Consider the following 21479-nt stretch of genomic DNA (forward strand, 5'->3'; position numbering starts at 1 on the left):
GTTACATCCAGAATCAGTGAAGGGGACTGAGAGTGAACGTGGAAGTTTGAACGTTCTGCGATGGCATTGACAGGCATGGCAATGAAGTGCACATTAAACAATAAGCATTGATATCCCTCTGGCCTGAGCTCGTAATTGATGGGAACTTGGTAGCGTATTCTGTGGCAACTGGAAACAAGAACTGGCAAAGCCAACCGGTGTGGGCTTGGCAATCTTTGTGATAGTTATTTTTTTATTTTTATTGCAAGCATACACCACAAAAAAGAAAAAGGAAACATGCCTCTGCCTAATGGTGGCAATAAAAGGTTTGCACTAAAAAATAAAAAGTATTTACAATTTTAATTGAACATTCAATGTCTTATATAGGTGGAATTCACATAAGTTCTGAGTTTTATGCCTGTCAAAGAAAAAAGCCTCCTTGGCATGAGAGTACCTGTGACATGGGTTATGTACGAGATGCTTTGGCTATGCTCTTTTCCTATGTGTATTTGATCAGAATTAAGTTGCTTTTGATGTGGATGTTTTGCAAAGTGGGAATATAACAGGGAGATGAGCAGAAGGTGTAAGTTGGTTAGCAGAGAGAAACTTAATGGGTCACTGAAAAAGTACAGAAACAGTTATGCATCTTTAGGGGAAGAACCATATTTTTATGATTTTTTAGTTTACATTCTAGAGTGATGCCTGCCAAAGTAAGTCATCCTGTGTAGTTGGTGTGAGAAACTATGTACCTTGTACACAAGTTATAATGTTTTGGGAAAGATCAGTGACAATATATCACCATAGTAAAGAGCTCTTTTTAGACTGATGATCATCGTCTTGTATTTGTTCTTAAGGAACGATTTGTGAGCATCTGTGTTTTCTTTCTTATATACTACAACTGCAATGTAATGATCTTGTACATGCTCATTTGAGAAACATTGATACTTGACTAAATTAATATTAGCTAAAAAGGGGACAATTTGACAAATTAACCCATGAAATAGATGAAGTGAGGTAGCATGGTAGCCTTTTAAAACATGTTATTTATGAATCTGAACTTGTAATATCGACAATTAAACTAGGGAATGTTAGATAGAGAAACATGTTATAATAAGTTGCATCAGGCATTATGATTTGTATTCCAGTAATATAATTACTGATAGTAAACTGATCAAAATAACTGTAATAAAACATAATATGTATCTGTTGAGCTTAAGAGTGGAAGTATTGATAGTTTGCAGTGATAGATAGATAGATAGATTTAGCTAAAGACAATACTCTTTCAGGCTGCATAAATTATTTGAAAAAGGAAGCAGGGAACTCTAAGTAGTTCCCAAGTTTAGGTGGAGGGCAGCTCCTTCACATGGAGCACCCTCCAACACCACCAACATAATTTGAATCTGCTCAATTCAAATGTTTGTTTTTCGAACAGAGTTTCTAAGTACAAGATTAGCCCAGTGCTATCCATGCTGAGCTAGAGACAAAGCCTTTTGCTATTTTTACAGCAAAGTCTTTAAGCATAGCATAGTTAGTGCCAAAGTTTGTATAAAGTGTGGGTGTCCCTGTTGGGTCGTCACACCCAAAAAATAAGCAAAAAAAAGAATAATAAATGAATGTCAGGAGCCACTCATTTCTCATTCACTACTCTAGGCAAAGAGTGCCCCATAATGCCCTGCAAGGGCTCTTTAATTATATTTTTGGATCCTGGAGGTGGCCCTAGATGGGGAAGGGGCAATACCAAGCATTTTATTTTAATGTTGTGGACGGCTGCTGAGAGTGCAGCAGCCCCTCCACCAACATTAAAAAACACAGTAAGTCTCTTATTTATTGAATCCATGTCCCCTGGAGAGCCTCCCATTGTTTTTACTGCAATCCTAGCTAAAGCTGTATGCTGTTTAGCTAGAGTGCAGGGAGCCCTTGTGGTTGGTTCTATTGCTGCACTTTGTGGCGTCAAAAATATAAAAAAAAGACTCAAAGACATGTTTATGCTTGTTTAAAAAAATATTTTGAGACAATACATATTATTAAACATTCCAATGTGTGTATTTATACAATATATGTTTTATTATAATTATTGGTGATTTTTTGACAAAGCCAATAGGTCACCTTTATATATGTTGATGTCCTGACCACCCGATGAAGACAATAGGCCTGCCTATGTATATTTTATACATTTCAAAAAAGTGGTTGTACACCCATGCATGGCACAGCAGAAGGACTTGCACCATGTGGGGAGAGGGATTGGGCGCCCTCGGAGGGTGCATGCCCAAGGAGGGTTGGGCATGAGGCCTGTGCTCACCTCCTGATTAAACCAATAGATCCGTCTTTTTTGATTTATGTTTTTCAAAAAGGGTGATTGGCCTCCATGGGGGGTTGGGCACAGTTCCTGGCCACAGATCACGCCCTGCAGCCAACCCCCTGCACCTGGAGGCAGGTTGGGTTTACATGGCAGAAGCGCACAGTAGGTTTTATCTGATATTTCACCTAACTATAACATCCCTTTAACCTTTGTTTTTTTCATCATACACCAAAGTCCATGAGACAGGACATGAGAGAGCCAAATGTTTATGAAGCCTGTACACTAACTTGCTGTTAAATATAGTATTGCATTTTTTTGTTATGTTAAATACAGTTTTCAATAAAGAGTTAAAAACAATAATGTATTCATTTTTCTGAATGAAAAATACATTTTCCAATTTAAACTAATATTTAGAAAAGGGGCAGGTTTTACAGATCTTTTTACTTGCCTTGCCCGGAGTTTAATGAATAAAAAGAGCCTGATTTTGGCATTCAAATGCAAGCTGTTTTCCAAAGTGCAAGTCTTTCTTGTTATGAATGACACATTATAAAATCATAATTTAGAAAAAGTGTGGATGCTAAAAAAATTAGCGTCTTCCACGCTAGTGAATTGCCTGTCACCACACTTACGATAGCTGCATTAAATTAATGTTAGGGAAGTAAAATACCATATGGTAAAATGTATGCTTTAACTACGAACACGGAGTCCTGAAGCAATAACGTTCAGACAGTTTGAAGACAAGTTTTATTCAGCCATCTATGGTAGGGGTTTTATGTTTCCTTGTTTAAAAAAAAAAATTCCACTCTGATACAGTAAGCCTCCGTAGGTTTTGATTTTTCACCTCACTGTACACAACAATCATAAATGTTCACTGTGGACATCGCGTTTCAAGTGGCCTGAGATCCAGAGCAGGGCTTTGTGGTCCAGAGGGGGCCCAAAATGCCAAACTTCTTTGGAGTGTGACTGCTGTCACCTCCCTAGGTTGGGAAAGGCTGGCAGGAGAGGCAGCATGCTTAATTACAACTGAAGTCAATAGGTTTAAAAAATAAGGGGGTTGCCCATATAACACCCTAGTACCTGGGCTTGAACTCTAGAACAATATCAATGGATAACCCAGGGGAAAAATACCACAATATTTTAACGCAATTCAGTGAAACAATGAATTACTACTGAGCATACATTTACTTTAATCTAAATTGTAGATATATTGCAAACTGTCAACACTTCTGTGGTTATACCAACAAATTATATTTACATATACAGGTGGCTGTCCAAGGCAAACATCATGCTCGAATTCATGCACATTTTCAACAACTATGTCTCAAGGGTAACACCTTATGAAACAAGTCTATTCCTTGTTGCTCCCTCTTGTTTTTATAGAAACGACGGTGGTTGTCCAAGATTTTCTGACACAAAAGCTACCTGAAGGTAGCCCTTTTCCATGCAAGGAGTAAAGGTTAGGCACTCTAGAGTTCCTCCCATCGTTATTCTAATGTAAAACAAGTTTGACTCCTTCTCCCAAATATATACACACCGTCTACTCTGTGCTACGAAAGTAGGTATGGGAGGCATATGGTAGAAGAACAAGGGATATTCATTCTGCTCGACTGGTCTGCTCGAATTTACAGATGCGGGTACCGTCAGGCAAACATAACTCGCCTTAATCCACTCAGCAGAAGGTGCTCCAAAGGTAACACAGAAGTATATCTACGATTTAGATTAATATTAATTTATGCTCAGTGGTAGTTCATTGTTTCACTGAATTGTGTTAAAAACTGCAGTCTTTTTACCTCTAGGCTATTTATTGATTTGTTTTAGAATTATATGTGAAGGGCAGGCATTGTTCATGCCACCTTCAGTGTGATAGTGCCTACTGGCCTCTCCCTTTTAAAGTGGTCGCCGGTGCATTTCATGCAAGTCCTTCACTATCTTTACATGGGAGATGAATTGTGAATGCCTGTGTGCATTAAATATGTATAGTAGGATGTACCTGGAGAGCATGTTTGCGCTTTATTCTAGGGAGATTGGAGCTGGTTTTTGAACTACTGTGTACAGATCTCAAGAGGGAGGTCAGAGCTGAGCCATGCCAGACAGACATGTGAATTGGATGGAGCCCCAGAACATTTCTGATGTTCCTTGATAAAGATGAAGTTCCAGTGAAGGATGAGTGAGGATAAAATAGTCTTTCGATGTGCTAGATAGGACCCAGGCCCAGCCCCCTTTTCACTTGCCTAAAGGACTGCTCCGGACAGAAATGTATAGCTGGCAGTCAGGAAAGAGTCTCTTTTCTTTTGTCCCTTTATTTCTTTATCTCCTTGTCAGGGCCCACTCTCCTTCACCTTTATTCCTACCCAAACTCCAAACTCTCCTTCACCTTTATTCCTAACAGAACTCAAATCAAAGATTTTATGGAAATCAGCTCCTGCGAAGGGCCATCTAGTATGCTGCGATGAGACAGTCCCTAATTCACATCAGAAGTCTGCAATGAACATTCTAGTCTTCTAGCCAGGTATAACTATTAGGTAGATTTCATAAAGAAATGTTCATAGGATTTATGATTGACCCTTGTTTGGACAACACACACCATCTGATGGGGAAAGACATCTGATTTCCGGAGATGGTGTCTTTGACAACCACTCTTTTATCAGGTAAAGAAAAAACCTGAAGTCCTTCTGCAACCCTGTTAGAAGTGCTATTTGGGAGAAGCTATGAAGGAAGAAGTTATGACTGAGAAGAAAGGGGTATTGGCTATATCTATACAGTAAGAAGCTATAGAGGTACACACTCATATTTTTAAGGTTAGGACACTTATAAATAACTGATCTGTGAAGTAAAACACTGAAACTAACCAGTGATGTCAAGATTCCTGATGTAATGACTCCTGGGAGCTTAGAACCCCAAAACCCCTCAGGCAGAGCACAGTATGGTGCAAGAAAGTATTTTTTTAAGTTGTTGAATGATCAATCAATTTCTGTGTGCCTTTTCTTATCTAATAAAAGGATGCAACACTTGACTCAGTCTGCAAACCTATAGTTCACACTTTGAGTGTGAATTGCCCTCACAATCAACTAAATGACCTCCACTAATGTCACTGTTGGGACCTCTCTCTTTTAGAATTCCCACCCCACCCTTCACTCGCCTCTAGGCAGATGTCAAGGGGCTGATTGCAGGTGCTGCATGGTTTATGGTCAGGAGATTGGGATCCTTCTCTGTGATGTCCTTCCATCCTACAGAGGCTATCCCTGTGATGAGGGTCCTTCTGAGATCCCCGAGTGCCCAAAGGCCTGGACAGAGAAGAGCTGTGCATAGCACAAGCAGAGAACATGAGTGCATAGGTTTTGGGGCAGGACTTCCTGTTTACACAACTAAATCCATCATAGTCACCATTCCACAGTTCCCTACAGAGTCTTCCCAAATGGAATATGGAGGGTTTAAATTCTGGAAGCCTGATTCTACTCAAGAGGGAGATTTAGTATGTAAGCACTCCTTGCCACAATTGTGCTCTGACGTGGCAGCATCTTATGCAGGCCACTCTCTGGCATTGTGTCTTATATGCACTGGTTGGCAATACGGCTGCTAGAGGAGATGATTTATCTTCAAATCAAAGCCCATCACAATAAGGAAATGTTGTGTCCAGCAATTAAGAGTCCCAATCTGAAATATCATTTTCCCCAAAGAAGTAAAGATTTTGTCCCTACCTACCAGGTAATACATGACATGTTTTCTTGTTTTGTGAATACAATGAATGGATGAATGAATGAATGAACTACCTGCCAATTCTGACAAGGACTGTGTTTGCTTCAAATAAACTACAAACAGACTACAGCGGTTGCCAGCCCACTGTCTAATCACAGACAGTGCCGAAAGTGGCTTTTCTGCTGTCTCGTCATAATAGTACACAGACAGCTCCAAAACAAAAAGAGATAACTGCACTAAAATGCAGTGATTTAATTGCCAGCAGTTTTACAGCATTGGTGCGTTTCGGCTGAAAAAACAGTCTTAGTCACAATGCATATCACCATTTTGTGCAGATATATATAGTTATGTGAAAACAGTGCTCATGACGTAACAAACATAAAAACATACTACTACAAGGAACTATTTGCTTTTACGAGAAATTCTATTAATTATCACAGTGCTTGCAGCAATAATATTAAACGTAAAAGATTTTTTGATCTTAAATCCTCATTCCCAAATTCTTCATTTCAAATGTATTTCACAATTTACAAGCTTGTAAATAAATACTGTAAAGCCCTGAGTGATGAACAAAATTATTAATAACACCTGTGACAATAATGTTAACTGTGGGGATAATGGTCCTATAGTCTCATACTGAAATATTTTCTCCATTCGTATGGCACTTTTGTATTCAAATAATACAGTCAAAAAATTTATGAACAATACAATCAAGCCCAAGTTGTCTATTTATATCAAAATAATAATACAATATGGAAATAAAGAAAAAAGAGAAAATAAGTGAGTAACTTCTTCTTGGCACAAGAGAAAACAAAACATATGTGAAATCAGATTTCTTATTTAATTACAGCACCTACTGCCTAAAGGCATAGTATGGCCCCCTGTGGCAGCTAAAACTCAGTTCACAAGTAATACAAAAATGTACAACAATGTCCATTCCGTGCTCTTCTAAATAGTGATTAAATACAATCTAGGTACAAGATCCAATACAGAAAACAACCCAAAGAGCATTACCACCATATATTAGCTCCTTCTCATTCCTCTCTCAAAAAAGTGAGTAGTTTTATAAGATCCCAGCAGCTGATCTGTAAAAACAGTAAACAAACAACACTTCATTAAACTCTTAAATATGAAACACCCAACCTTCAAAACCTCTAAGCAAGTCACTGTCAATGTATATACACAATTTCAAGCTATGAAGTGGAAAGAGCATGACAAAACAGGAAGTATGTAGAATGTAGCCTCCTACTATACATGAACTTACATTTCTTCATCATAATTCAAACCATTAGGCTATCTGCTGTCAGAAGATAGAAAGTACTTCAATTCAAGAATTCTAAGCTTTTCTTTCTCTAGTTCCACTCCTTACTTCATTGGAGATACCATCAATGACACTTACCTAAACTGATTTTCTTCCCCATTATACACTACATGAAAATACCTAGCAACAGGGAATGTGGATCAGTATGTGGATCACAATTTAATTTGTTACAGTTCTAAGGTGTTGTAGAATATGCTTATGCACTGGTGGAGTGGTACTCCCTACGTAGAGTTTTGGGTATGTACATCTTAATAAATACACAATATAGTTACTCCTACAGGTGTAACAACATTTGATCTTTTTTACCTTCCCACTCTGCATCCTTCTTTCTGTGACGTTCTCACCATTCCTGCAGGCCTTACCTTTGCTGTATTTCACAAATTTATCCCTGGGTTTCAGTCACAATTCTTTCTCTATTCTCACATCATTCCTTATCAAAGTATCTTGCATTGATCTAGCTCTCTTAAATGTGAAACTTGGTCTCTTAGTTATCTGAGTGCCTATTATAGGATCACTCCTTAGTAGCTGCCAATGATTGTTCAGCATTGCTCTGAACGTCTAGTTTTTCAAGTGATATATAGTAATGAACCTACATTCATCCCCTTGTTGTTGTTTCTTAGGTCTCCTGAACAAAATGTACTCCCTTTTATCCACAGAGACTCTGTTTCTGGCAGTCTCCAGAGTTTTATTACTGTATCGCCTTCACATGCACCTCTTAATTATCTCCTCTTCGGATTTTTTAAAACTCATCAGTAGTATTGCAAATTATTTTTATTCTGATGAACTCACCATACGGTATGCTTTCCTTGAGCGGAGTGGCATGAAAACTTCTCACATGCAAGGTACTATTGCCAGCACTGGGTTTCCTGAACAGTGTTAATGTAAAATTGTTATGGTTAACCACTAACTTGACATCCAAAAACTCTAGTTCTCTTTCACTGACAGTACTCATAAACTTCAAATTCAAATCATTTTCATTGATTTCAGCCACAAAGAGATTGGCAGAACTTACATCTCCTCTCCAGATAACAAACACATCATCAACGAACCGGACCCACATGATAGTATTCTCCATCCACTTCTCCAGAGGAGGGCTGTTGAGTACTTGCTCCTCCCACTAGTCCATAGACAAATTTGCATAGCTGGGGTAAAGCAAGTACCCATAGCATCCCCACGTTGTTGTTCAAATATTGAATTGTTAAAAAATAATATGCTGTTCTTCAAAGATCTTTCAATCATACTCAAAAACATCCTGGTGTGTTGCAGAATCTAATGGGTCTGGCTCTAAGAAAATGTCCCACTGTTCTTTAGTCATTCATGTGGTGTGTGAACATATATATATATTTTATATAAATCTATTACCTAGTGGCGGTCGGCACTAGGTACTTATAGTTTGGACCATGTTTCCATAGAAAAAGCATTTTTGGACTTGCCTATACCTTTGCCACTGTTTGACAAATCTTCACAATATTTTCCATAAAAAGTTCCCCGTTGATTCTTGTTGTACACAGAAAGCTTCTGGGTGATCCATCAAGTGGGGCCACGAAAAAGGAGGGTCAAAAAGTTGTGTTTCCCATGATAATTCCCATTGGACCTTTAGACACGACTACAGCCTGAACCGTTGGACAGAATTACACCAAAAAGTTGGGGTGATGTCTGCAAATATGATGGATGTGGTGGATGTATGTGTGCCAGTTGGGGTGGTGTCTGCGGGTATGGTGGGTGTGGTGGATATGTCACTGTGTTAGTGCCTGTGGGTATGCTTAATGTGGTGTCAGGGTCAATGGGGATGGTAGGGGTGTCTGCTGAAGTGGTGACTGATGTGTGTGTGGGTGCCTGAATGCCAGTGTGTCTTGTGGTGTTTGTGTTTATGTGTGCTGCTTGTGTGTGTTGAGGTGTGTGTGCGCATGAGTATGTGTGCTTAGGATAGGAAGGAGAAGAGTTAGGAAGAGTGAGGTGAAAGGGGGACAGAAGGTGGGGGGGTGACTGGCTGTCATCAGTGAGGAGGCTAGAGCCTGAAAAGATCTCTGTAGGCCGGCCATGGCACTATGAACGCCTTCCAGGAAAGCATTATTCTGCTGAAGTTCGCTGGCCAATCCCTGAACGGCATTCACAATGGCAGTCTGACTCACAGAAATGTTCCTCAGGAGGTCAATAGCCTCCTCACTCAGGGCAGCAGGGATAACAGGGGCTGGGGCAGATGTACCTGCGGCAAAGGAGGCGCCCACCCTCTTGGGTGAGCAGGAACGGCCAACTGGGTGGGAAGCAACAGGGAGGGTGGTGAAAAAACTGGGGGGGGGTGGACAAAGATGATACAGGAGTATGTCCTGATGGGTCCGCCACCACTAGGCAGTGTCCACTGGAGGTTGAATCCAATGATGAGGATGTAGACTTGGTCTCCTCCGTGGCACTCCCCTCACTCTCTGAACCACTGGGTCCCTCCCTGTTGGTGGTGTCTTCACCAGAGCTACCATGGCCAGATGCTTACTCACTTGGCTGTGCCCTGTCTCCTTCACTTGCCTGGGTTGATGCTGTAAATGCGAAGAGAAGAAGCATTTGCAATGCAATGAGTCTCTCAATGGCTCGATTTAGAGCTATCAGCAATGTAAACTCCTAACTGGACTTTTCTTGGCACATAAATTGAAAGAAAAAAACAAGCGTGATTGCCCTATATAAAACCCAGCGCGATCGCGGTGAAATTGAAAACCAAAAATCCAGCGCGAATGTGCTGCATGGAAAATAAAAAGATTAAGTAGTGCAGAAACCAGGCTGAAAACATGGAGCCTCATATGTTTTCAGTAGTTGCCTGGTGCGCTCGAGGAGGGCTAAACACCGGAAAATGCATGACGTATGCATGCCTTTCACTAATGAAATGAAATGGATTTTAAAAAGCAAGCCCACAAACCAATTAAAGTGACAGGCCTGACATGGGTGTGGTTAAAAGCCCAAAGAGAGATTACAACAGGGACGGAGCACTTGTGCACTTGACCCTAAAAAGGGTCACCACATCTTCCTGATCACACTTGAACAACAGCTCTGATTAGCAAACATTATGATGAAGTCAAGTAGACTGCAGCATCAAACTCAACTTAAGTGGACCCTACATGTACCATACCATATGCATGTATGCCACCTGAACTGTCAACAGTTGCCCACAGGAAAATCAGGATTTGAGAAAACTACAATTGCATGGTTGAACTTGAGCAATAACAGTGACCATTGAACAAGTAGGAGACTTTGTCACCTTCAATGCTTTGCCTCATGAAGCATACCTCAGTTACCTGTTGTAATACAATCCTAGCCCAATGCCTACTTCATTCCCACAGATCCCAAACAAGGTCATGCAGATATTTATTTGTCACATACACAATAACACAACAATAAGATATGATATTCCCAGAACATTCCATGTTGCTGACAACAGTACAGTAGCTTGGAGAAGGTGACATGGAATTACTCAGGTAAACATATCACCAATGCACATTTCACCAAGTGAAATTTGTCGCAATGGAGTCATGAAGGTAGTACTAATGTTGCTCTGAAATGCCACACATTTGGCGTGGAAATGGGCACTTCAGACATCATGTGCAAATTGACAGGGAGATATGTCCCTAAAATCCACAATGCAATGAATCAGCAAGCCCCAGGGAAATCACCACTAATGTCTGGCACCCCTTACAATTACTTAATCTGATTGCATAAGTAGATGCCATTAGTCCTTTGTATGTTGGAGAGGCACACAGAATTGCAAGTACCTGTGGAAGGCACTCAACATGTTGGCCAATGGGAAGCTACATTACTGTCTCCATTTTGGTCCTGCAAACTCAGATGTCTGTGGATGAATGGTTGTTCCCAACCACATGTGATTTCAACATAACTGCAAGTCACTCCATGATGTATGCCAGCAAACATTCCCCTTTACTCATGTGCAGTGTACTTTGCTACATGATGTCACATTAAAGGCCTGTAAATGCACATTGTGGCTAAAATATCTAGTCGTACACGCTTTGTCCCTTACTGCTACTGCAGTTGTACATGCCAAATGGCAATCAATGATGGTTGAGGGTATGTGTTGGCCAACAGTCAATGGTGACACACTCCTGTCTGTGGCACCACATGAAATGTACTCCCATTGAAAATGTCCTATTCCACACACAGGTTGGCATGCACATATGTGGGAGGGAATACAGGATCCATCCCATGAACACAGGTAGAACATGCATGAAACAGCAGCGTACACATTTTGTCAAAAGAGAAAAGGGCACATGCTAACATGTAGGCACAAATGATGTTGGCAACAGTGAGGGCACATAAATCATGTCAATGGACATTCCCCACTTACCAAGGGAAAGTATTTATCTGTAGCTGACCCAAAGAACAATGTATGCACTGTCACATGTATGTTGGCTATCTTCACACTACAGACAGTCGTGAGGGACAAGCATCCTTCACATGCTAAAGACAAGTAGCCTCTGGGGGCAGATGCCTATATACGCATTTTGTCAGGCACATGGTTGAGAACAGTAATATATCACTTCCTTACATTTGGCCTGTAAGACTGAGGAGTAGTGGTGTGCTTCATAGAATTGACACCCACTACAACAAGAAACATTACTTGCTTGATCCATGTACGTAGTCAGGTGTTGTCTCTAGAGAGAAATGTTTGTGTCAATTGTATCCAGTTGTGTCCTAGGTCCCTAGGCCAATAGACAAGGCACATCAGTATGCACCACATCACATAGCTACATAAAATGTCACTCATCTACTGTGTCACACATGGCTCATCCATAATCACCAAGAGGAGATGTCAGAACCTAACACATTAACTTGGCAATGTGACAGGCGGGAATATGTCCTGTACTTACCCCCTTGTGGCTGCTGTCCCCCCTAAAGCTCCCATCAAGGTCTGGGTACGTCATCACCAGGATGCATGACATTAAGGGGGTCATGGTCCGACGTGCACCCCGCCCATGTTGGGAGGAGAGCTCCAGCTGGACCTCTGGAATCTTCCAGGCCCAGAGTCTCAGGTCCTCCCACCTCTTGTGACAAAGCCACTTGTGACAAGGCACATCAGTATGTACCACATCACATAACTACATAAACAGTCACTCATCTACTGTGTCACACATGGCTCATCCCTAATCGTCAGGGAGAGATGTCAGAACCTAACACATTAACTTGGCAATGTGACAGGCAGGGATATGCCCTGTACTCACCACCCCTCAAACTCCCATCAAGGTCTAGGTTCCCCACCACCAGAATGCATGACATTAAGGGGGTCATGGTCCGACGTATGCTCCGCCCATGCTGGGAGGACAGCTCAACCGGACCTCTGTGATCTTCTAAGCCCAGCGTCTCAGGTCATCCCACCTCCTGTGACAAGGCCTCTTGTGACAAGGCACATCAGTATGGACCACATCACATATCTACATAAACAGCCACTCAAGTACTGTGTCACACATGGCTCATCCCTAATTGCCAGGGAGAGATGTCAGAACCTAACACATTAACTTGGCAATGTGACAGCAAGGAATATGCCCTGTACTCGCTTCCTTGTGGCTGCTGTGCTCCCCTCAAACTCCCATCAAGGTCTGGGTATGCATCACCAGGATGCGTGACATTAAGGTGGTCATGGTCCGAAGTGCACCCCACCCACGCTGGGAGGAATGCTCCAGCCGGACCTCTGCGATCTTCCAGCATCTCAGGTCCTCCCACCTCTTGTGACAGTGGGTGCTCTACTGGCTGCAGACCCCCAGGATCCACACCTTCTGGGCAATAGCTCTCCATATCCCCTTCTTCTGATGGGCATTGACCTGCATGAATGCAAGTGACAAATCAAGAGATTACAATCAGAGGTTTTGCACAAATGGTTGAGTCATACAAATGTCAGAAATACCAATCTAGAAATTGGCAGTTTGTTAACACCACAAGTGTAAAGCACACAAGGCAATAAGTATAGGGACATGACTACAGACATTCATGTCTACCTGCAGACTAACCCACTACTCTACTCAGGGACTACAATAACTAAGTAAGCATACTGACATGAGGTAGCCTATGTTCCAGCAACATGTACTGTGATGTGAGCCACAATGAAACACTACACACATACTTGGCTTCTGAAGAGTAAACACCTTAGGCCTGAATGGACAAACACATTCACACTCCACAAGATTGACTCACTCCATACAGTCCCTACAGACCACTTCCATACTGCAGACTTCACTATTATACTTGAGTGACAATGAATGGGCTGGCATGGTGAGTACAGAAAGTGTATTCCTTGTGCATGTGTTGACATGAGGTCTACTAAATGCCGACTCATTTCAGGGGTGGGTTCTGTGGTATGTACCTGTAAACAGAAAACTCCTTAGGACATATGTGTCTATCATACAGAAATGGCATCCAACATACAAAGGTACTAATTGTACAATTTCTGTTATGTGACCAATTTACTGACACATATCATGGCCTCCCAGGAATCAACTCACTGTCTGCACTGTGGGACTGTTATTAGTGCAATAAGCATGTACAGGACAAATATGACTTTTGTGAAGGTGACAAACGATCTGGGGACGCTGACAATGAGACAAAATGCACCAGTGACAGCTTGCAGGAGTGAAAAAGGGCAGGGCGGTGCGGCATGTAATAGGAGGGAGAAACAACAATTATTTTTTTTAAATAATAAAATAACTTACCTTACATGCCGTGCTGGTGAAGTGCTCCGCTCCGCTCTTCTCCACTACTACTCCGCTCCCAGCCTGCCCTGCAACCAATCCTAACTCTGCTTTCATGCTGCTGGCAGTATGAAAGCAATGTTAGGATTGGACGGAGCACTCAGCCAGGGGGAGTGAAAGTCTCTGCCTGCTGTCTCCAACCCAGCAAAGCAGTGCCTGCATTGCTGGTTTGGAGAGAGCCCAATGCGCATGTGTGTTGTGCCGGCCCGAGACATCTAGTCAAACATACATGCGCACTGAGGGGGAGTGCTGTGCACTCCCCCTTTGTGCTCGTCACAGCCTCATGGACCCTCCCCTTTTACAATAAAACAATAATAAATGTAGTCTATTGTTGTTTTATAGTAAACGTTTTGCGGCTGCTGCTGCTTCTGGTGGGGACAGCACTCCTCTGCCGTAGCGGAGGTGCTGCCTCTGAAATGCACATATGGACTACTTCTGGGATGTACCTCAGTACCCATTCCTAATCTAGTCAAAGGAATGAGGCATTCGGGGCACGTTTGCCACAAGAGCATCATATTTTCCACATGACAGGATCTGCTGGTGTACAGGAAGTGCCACAGTTGCATAGCCACAGTGACTCTCCCACAGACAGGCTGGACTAGGTACCATACTTGGAAATGCAAATGACAGGCCCTGGCCTCTGCAGCTGAACAAACAGAACCTACATGACACATTTCCATCACTTCCATGCAGGACTGTACATCATGTAGGCATCAGTAATTCGACATGTGGTTTGTGTAGCAACAGTAGGACAATGCCAGATGTGGTTTGGAAGATCTGTGATACTATACACATTGCTTACAAGATACTCAAATGAATCATGTAAAGTGCATATATGGCTCATGCTGTCTGTAGGAGGCTGGACTTGCTTGTAGTGAGTACTAAGGGGTACTTACACCTTGCACCAGGCCAGGTATCTCTTATTAGTGTAGAGGGGTGTCTAGCAGCTTAGGCTGATAGAAAAGGTAGCTTAGCAGAGCAGCTTAGGCTGAACTAGGAGACGAGTGAAGCTCCTACAGTACCACTAGTGTCATATGCACAATATCATAAGAAAACACAATACACAGATATACTAAAAATAAAGGTACTATGACAATATGCCAAAAGTATCTCAGTGAGTACCCTCAGTATGAGGATAGCAAATATACACAAGATATATGTACACAATACCAAAATATGCAGTAATAGCAATAGAAAACAGTGCAAACAATGTATAGTCACAATAGAATGCAATGGGGGCACATAGGGATAGGGGCAACACAAACCATATGCTCTAGAAGTGGAATGCGAACCACGAATGGACCCCAAACCTATGTGACCTTGTAGAGGGTCGCTGGGACTGTAAGAAAACAGTGAGGGTTAGAAAAATAGCCCACCCCAAGACCCTGAAAAGTGGGTGCAAAGTGCACCTAAGTTCCCCAAAGAGCACAGAAGTCGTGGTAGGGGAATTCTGCCAGAAACAACAACACCAGCAATGCAACAATGATGGATTTTCTGACGAGAGTACCTGTGGAACAAGGGGACCAAGTCCAAAAGTCACGATCAAGTCGGGAGTGGGCAGATGTCCAGGAAATGCCAGCTGTGGGTGCAAAGAAGCTGCCACCGGATGGTAGAAGCTGAGGATTCTGCAAGAACGACAAGGGCTAGAAACTTCCCCTTTGGAGGATGGATGTCCCACATCGTGAAGAGTCGTGCAGAAGTGTTTCCGTGCAGAGAGACCGCTAACAAGCCTTGCTAGCTGCAAAGGTCGCGGTTAGGGTTTTTGGATTCTGCTGTGGCCCAGGAGGGACCAGGATGTCGCCAACTGCGTGAGGAGACAGAGGGGGCTCCCAGGAAGAGAAGGAGCCCACTCAGAAGCAAGCAGCACCCGCAGAAGTGCCAGAACAGGCACTACAAAGTGGAGTGAACCGGAGCACACCCGAAGTTGCACAAGAGGGTCCCACGAAACCGGAGGACAACTCAGGAGGTCGTGCAATGCAGGTTAGAGTGCCGGGGACCCAGGCTTGGCTGTGCACAAAGGAAATCCTCAAAGAGTGCACAGGAGCTGGAGTAGCTGCAAAACACGCGGTTCCCAGCAATGCAGTCTAGCGTGGGGAGGCAAGGACTTACCTCCACCAAACTTGGACTGAAGAGTCACTGGACTGTGGGAGTCACTTGAACAGAGTTGCTGAGTTCAAGGGACCTCGCTCGTCATGCTGAGAGGAGACCCAGAGGACCGGTGATGCAGTTCTTTGGTGCCTGCGGTTGCAGGGGGAAGATTCCGTCGACCAACTGGAGATTTCTTTTGAGCTTCTAGTGCAGAGAGGAGGCAGACTACCCCCACAGCATGCACCACCAGGAAAACAGTCGAGAAGGCGGCAGGATCAGCGTTACAAGGTCGCAGTAGTCGTCTTTGCTACTTTGTTGCAGTTTTGCAGGCTTCCAGCGCGGTCAGCAGTCGATTCCTTGGCAGAAGGTGAAGAGAGAGATGCAGAGGAACTCTGATGAGCTCTTGCATTCGTTATCTAAGGAATTCCCCAAAGCAGAGACCCTAAATAGCCAGAAAAGGAGGTTTGGCTACCTAGGAGAGAGGATAGGCTAGCAACACCTGAAGGAGCCTATCAGAAGGAGTCTCCGACGTCACCTGCTGGCCCTGGCCACTCAGAGCAGTCCAGTGTGCCAGCAGCACCTCTGTTTCCAAGATGGCAGAGGTCTGGAGCACACTGGAGGAGCTCTGGGCACCTCCCAGGGGAGGTGCAGGCCAGGGGAGTAGTCACTCCCCTTTCCTTTGTCCAGTTTCGCGCCAGAGCAGGGCTGAGGGATCCCTGAACCGGTGTAGACTGGCTTATGCAGAGATGGGCACCATCTGTGCCCATCAAAGCATTTCCAGAGGCTGGGGGAGGCTACTCCTCCCCAGCCCTGACACCTTATTCCAAAGGGAGAGGGTGTAACACCCTCTCTCTGAGGAAGTCCTTTGTTCTGCCTTCCTGGGCCAAGCCTGGCTGGACCCCAGGAGGGCAGAAACCTGTCTGAGGGGTTGGCAGCAGCAGCAGCTGCAGTGAAACCCCGGGAAAGGCAGTTTGGCAGTACCCGGGTCTGTGCTAGAGACCCGGGGAATCATGGGATTGTCTCCCCAATACCAGGATGGCATTGGGGGGGCAATTCCATGATCTTAGACATGTTACATGGCCATATTCGGAGTTACCATTGTGAAGCTATACATAGGTAGTGACCTATGTATAGTGCACGCGTGTAATGGTGTCCCCGCACTCACAAAGTCCGGGGAATTGGCCCTGAACAATGTGGGGGCACCTTGGCTAGTGCCAGGGTGCCCACACACTAAGTAACTTAGCACCCAACCTTTACCAGGTAAAGGTTAGACATATAGGTGACTTATACGTTACTTAAGTGCAGTGTAAAATGGCTGTGAAATAACGTGGACGTTATTTCACTCAGGCTGCAGTGGCAGGCCTGTGTAAGAATTGTCAGAGCTCCCTATGGGTGGCAAAAGAAATGCTGCAGCCCATAGGGATCTCCTGGAACCCCAATACCCTGGGTACCTCAGTACCATACACTAGGGAATTATAAGGGTGTTCCAGTATGCCAATGTAAATTGGTTAAATTGGTCACTAGCCTGTTAGTGACAATTTGGAAAGAAATGAGAGAGCATAACCACTGAGGTTCTGATTAGCAGAGCCTCAGTGAGACAGTTAGTCATAACACAGGTAACACATACAGGGCACACTTATGAGCACTGGGGCCCTGGCTGGCAGGGTCCCAGTGACACATACAACTAAAACAATATATATACAGGGAAATATGGGGGTAACATGCCAGGCAAGATGGTACTTTCCTACACTGTCATGCTGTCATGCACATAGATGTTGTCCAACATTTACAACAATCATGAAGAAGGAGATGTCATTGGATGGCAGTCAAGTTTCCTTACCTAGTTATATGCACCCAACACTCTTATCTAGGACCTTAGAAACCTCACACAACACACCACAACACAATGTGACTGAACTTAACATATAGTGCTGGCCACCTGCACAATGGACATCCCATCGATGCCACTCAGACTGAAAAAACAGGTACACATTGGGCCTGATTCACAAAGTTAAGCTTAGTCTAAAAGTCTAAGTTTAGACCAAAAGGCTAAGTTTAGACCTAAAGTCTGACTTTACTCACAGTAAAGCTAGAATTTTTGTCTAAGTTTAGACTTTTGGTGTAAACTTAGACCAAAAGTCTAAAGTAAGACTAAAAGTCTAATTTTACTATGACTAAAGTTAGACTTTACGTCTAAACTTAGACTTTTGGTCCAAACATAGACCAAGTCTAACTTTACTATGATTAAAGTTAGACTGTACCTCTAAACTTAGACTTTTGGTCTAAACGTAGATTTTTGGTCTCAGTTTACCTTTACCTGAATCCGTCCAAGAAGTCTTACTGGCACACAGGGGCACATTGTACCCTGCGAGGAGGGAAAGGATGGTGTCAAATAGATTCAACTGTGTCTATGAGAATCTTACCTGCTCCTCTGGTAAACCATAGAGGTGTCCATACAGGGTAGGACCTCATCCACAAGCCTCTCCAGCTCCTCTGAAGACAAGGCAGGGGCCCTGTCACCTGCTGGATGTGGCATGATTACTCCCAGAGGTGGCACACATCAGCGCTGGTAGTGGAGGTGCTGCTGGCAGCAGTGTCAGGAGTCAAGTGAGTGCATGTGCCCAACATGGCGGTCACATCTTCCACATACGTGGACATCACTGCGGGCGGACACAGCCATTAAACTGCCACCACCACAGGCAACAACATTAGCCTACGGCTGTGTCTGCCGCGGTTGGAACCACCTACTGCCCTGACAACTTCCCCCGGTGGTCGCAGGCGGTTCCGGATGTCCAGTAGAGTAGGTCAGACATCTGCCATTTTGGTGGCCTGAAATACTGTTTTTGGCTTTGTAAACTGTGTCACACCTACAGAATATGTTCCGTGGCATTGCAAACATCCTTATTCTGTCTAATTATGTAGGTCCTTCTACACAACCACAAGTGAAGTGTGTTGCAGGCCATGATGGAGTTTGATGGCGGTGCACAGTCCACCACCACCGACGGTCATTTTGGCAGACGGAATACACAGTCACATTTCGAAGGCCAATTGTGTAGCACAACTTTGAGTTTTCCTCAAATCTATGTTGTGGACACGTGTTGGCAACCATGGGAGTCACATGTGACCCTAGTGTGATTGCCAGCTGTGATGTTTACCGTGTACGGGGTGTCATGTCTATCTAGTAAGAAATGCTTTGTCACATGATATAATTGGCATGCATAATGTATTTTGCTGTGGACATACTGACTAATGTTACAAATCATGTCTTGTCACACACAGGTACCCTGGGAGAGGGAGGGTGCGACAACCTCCTGTCTACCGTCCGCTGCCAGACCTTCCGACCATGGAGCAACAGCATATAATTATGTTGTACGGCCTGGATAGGCAAACAATAGTGGACTTATGCAGTTAGTTGGAGCCAGAACTGATGCCAGCTATTAATTATCCAGCCTGCATACCACCCATTGTACAAGTCATGTCAGTGTTGCTATTCCTGGAAACAGGGTCCTTCCATCATACAGTGGTCCTATCTGTGGTATGTCCCAACCTATGTTCAGTCTGGTGTTAAGGGATTTCCTCTCAGCAATGATAAAACACATTGAGAGCTATATCAGGTTCCCACAACGTGACAATTTAGCCAATGTGAAGACTGACTTTTATGGTTTTGGACACCTCCCACATGTGGTGTGGGCCATTTAAGGCACACATGTTGGCTTGGTGCCACTGCAGGCCAGTGAACAAGTCTACTGCATCAGAAAGAACAATGTGGAAGTTGTCTGGCAGATCTCTACAACTCACATGTCTGTGACAGTTACCCAGGATCAGCCCAGGGTTCCTTCTTAATGTAGAACAGCACCATACTCCAGCTAATGTCACAACTGCATCCAGAGAGGACCTGGCTGGTTGTTAAGTCACGTCTGTCCTGATTGTGTGTGTGCAATGTCAGGTGCTACATTCATGAAGTGAGTGACTCACTGTTGCACTTATGTCACATTCCTTAACAGGAGACTCTGCACATCCAAACAGTCCTTGGTTGTTGACACCAGAGAGGAATCCAATTATGCCAGGGGAAGACCACTTCACTTAGGCCCATGGACGAGACGGCAGATAGTGGAGTGGGCTTTGGCCTCCTGAAGGCCAGATTCCACTGCCTGGACCGGACTGGTGGAGCCCTCCTCTAGTCACCTGGGAACGTGTGTCAGATCACTGTGGCACGCTGTATGCTCCCATACATCCCAGAGGAGAGGGAGCCTTCAATGCGACCGGGTGTGACTCCTGAAATGCCAAGTGAGGATGACAGTGGTGAAGAGTAACGAGCTGACCTGAGGGAAGATCTCATCATCAGCTACTTTTCATTAGTGTAAGTATGTCATGTGATGTAATGACTGTGACTGCACAATGAACTGTAGTTGTGAGAAAGTGTAAAGTTGAGCGTTTTGGAAACAACTAGGGAGCTGATAATCTGCAATGTTCAGCCAAAGGCTGCTTGATGAGATAGCTGTTGACACATCCCCACCTTGATGACGTTGCTTTGTTTGTGTTAGTTTCCTTGCAATGTACTTCGTTTTTCAGTTTCTTGCTTGTGACTTGTGCCATAGGTATGGTTTCAAGCCTACACTCCTTGTTTTGTTCTTTCTGCAGGTACCTTCACCCTAACATCTTCATGTGGGCATTTCAGAGTTGTGACTTTGGCAGGTATCTGATGTGGTTCTGACATACAAAGTGGACATGGATTGTTCCACGGAATGTAGGTCACCGAGTTCGGATGTATGAGACCTGTAACAAGACAGTTTGCACAGTGTTTGGATGGAGGTACAGAAGTGGCCATCGCACTTGTTTAGTGTGTTGTGGTGGGCCTGATGCATCATATGTGTCATCATGTGCTTATAAAATATGCAGTCCTAGCTTCTTTTGACCAAGTCATTTACCTTCACATTGGCTAACCACTCTTTTGTATGACCTGTATATAGCTGTAGGTGGGTTTCATCATTGCAGGCCACATTGCCTGTGCCACAACACTGCCATATGTTTATGTAATAACACCAGAGGCATGGTAACTTGATCATGATGGCCCTGTAATCAGGGACTGTTGAACTGCCATCTGTCTTTATCTTGGATTTTGTGATGCTAGATTACTTTTGTGTGGTATGTGATAAGGTTCAAGCTGCTGACATCAATCACTTTATTGTTTGCCTATTCTACAGGACAGTTTCTAGCAAATCCCTTCATTCCGTGGACTGGGGGTTTGTACCTGTAAATATGTTCATTTACTCAGTATGAGTCACTCATTCTTGATTTCCAGTAGTCCAGACATATTGACAGCCTATGTGCTGAACACTGTAATAAAATATTTGGTTTG

General features: G+C 43.7%; 1 long non-coding RNA gene across 1 annotated transcript in view; it reads right to left on the reverse strand.

The window, feature by feature from the left end:
- Positions 1-6858: 6858 nt before the first annotated feature.
- Positions 6859-21479, reverse strand: part of LOC138249193 (uncharacterized) — a 47029-nt gene continuing 32408 nt past the window's right edge. Inside the window, exon 3 of the long non-coding RNA XR_011194771.1 lies at positions 6859-7059. This is a non-coding gene — a long non-coding RNA (uncharacterized lncRNA). The remainder of the gene's footprint in view (positions 7060-21479) is intronic.

The sequence above is a fragment of the Pleurodeles waltl genome, chromosome 8, assembly GCF_031143425.1.
Source record: "Pleurodeles waltl isolate 20211129_DDA chromosome 8, aPleWal1.hap1.20221129, whole genome shotgun sequence".
NCBI classification, from domain to species: Eukaryota; Metazoa; Chordata; class Amphibia; order Caudata; family Salamandridae; genus Pleurodeles; species Pleurodeles waltl.